The following is a 1,662-nucleotide window of genomic DNA, read 5'->3' as shown; positions in this document are numbered from 1 at the left end:
TGAGTCCCAATATCCAATAAATAGATGTATCACAATAACCATACAAGCCTTGCAAAATATAATCCATAGTATAAGTAAAAAGGTTCTTAAATTAATGGATGATAATAATGTCTGTCATTTTTAACTTTCAAGTTTATTGATTTATTTATTAATTAAAAAGTTACCTGTATTGTAAGATTTCAATAAATTGATTCAGGTATGATATCTTTATTTTCCAGTAGGTTTTGTGGTTGTAGCTGTGTGTCAAAGAGTCACTGGCCAGTGGCTATGAAACCAGTGGTGGAACAAGTAGTCCTGTGCCTCTTTGATTGTCTGGATTGGTGCCTAGTTAAATACTGAGAAATATGGTTTGCTTGACAAGTTAAAGCAATTAAATCAATTTTATATGTGGAGGAAGGAGACAAGAATTCATGAGCAGAGAGCAAAAATCAGAAACTGCACAAGTTGCTGCATGGTAGTGGGGAGGGGTAATGTGCGTGAGGTTGAGAAATATCGAAGATACTGTGCTTAACTCCAATTTGGTGGGGGTTTACAAAAAAAGATTAGTAGATAAAAGCAAGCCAGTCAGGTTGGGGTGGAAAACCTACTGAGCCATGGACTTTTTGGGCCTTTTATTTATTTATTTTTTTATAATTCAAAGATCTATTGATTACCACTAGTAGAACCACAATTTCCGAGGCAGACTTGAGACTGCTGTGCAAAGGGGGTGAGGGAAGACTTTAGAAAGGTGAAAACCCCAAGTAGACCTTGCCTATCTGCACAAACAAGCCAAGAGCTATTTAGCTCTGCCAAGATTAGGTAGTCAAGGCAACCTGAATGTCTGTGTAAGCAGGTTACAGAAACCAAAAAGCAGTTAGTGAAAATAGAACAAGGAGATAATGGTTACCTAGGTGGATGCATAGCATGAAATGGAGGGTTTTTTTTGTTTGTTTTGTTTTGTTTTGTTTTGGGGCCTTTTAAACTCGTCCAACAAGTATGTATGGAGGTGGGATCAATGTAGGTACTAGAATAAGACAAATCCTAAAGAGAAATCCCACACTAGCTCAAAATTGAGCACAATAAAGGGTTATTTATTTAGGGGTAGACTCACAGATTCTAGTCCTCTGCTCAAATGGGGACCATCAATGGGATCTATCAGCCAGAAAAGATTGAGTGCATGCTTTACATTGGCATTATGAGAGGCCATGTCCAAGTGGACTGGAAACTTAAATATTACTGGCTGAAGGAGTTCCTACAGCACATATTTCCTCTTCTATGGAATCTTAGGAGACAATGATGTCCTCAGTTGTTGAAAGTTTAATGGAGGGGGCTCATCTACATAATGTTATGATTTTTCCCCATGCTGTGGATGTTTATTTTTGTAATCTAACTATTTTCCGGTCACTCCTCTGCCAGTATTCAAGTCAAATAAATCATTTATTCAACAAACAAGTCTTAAAAGCAAAATTTTTTTGACCTGATATTGGCATCCTATCAGTGGTTCATAGGCCATTCTTTGTCCATGAATCTTCAGAAAAGCTGTGAAATGATTATTTAGTAAGTTGCTAATAAAATAATCATAGAGCCGGGCTGTGGTGGCGCACGCCTTTAAACCCAGCACTCGGGAGGCAGAGGCAGGCGGATCTCTGTGAGTTCGAGACCAGCCTGGTCTACTGAGCTAGT

Source organism: Microtus ochrogaster, unplaced genomic scaffold, assembly GCF_000317375.1.
Source record: "Microtus ochrogaster isolate Prairie Vole_2 unplaced genomic scaffold, MicOch1.0 UNK101, whole genome shotgun sequence".
In the NCBI taxonomy this organism is placed as follows: Eukaryota; Metazoa; Chordata; class Mammalia; order Rodentia; family Cricetidae; genus Microtus; species Microtus ochrogaster.
This window is presented reverse-complemented; position numbering follows the sequence as displayed.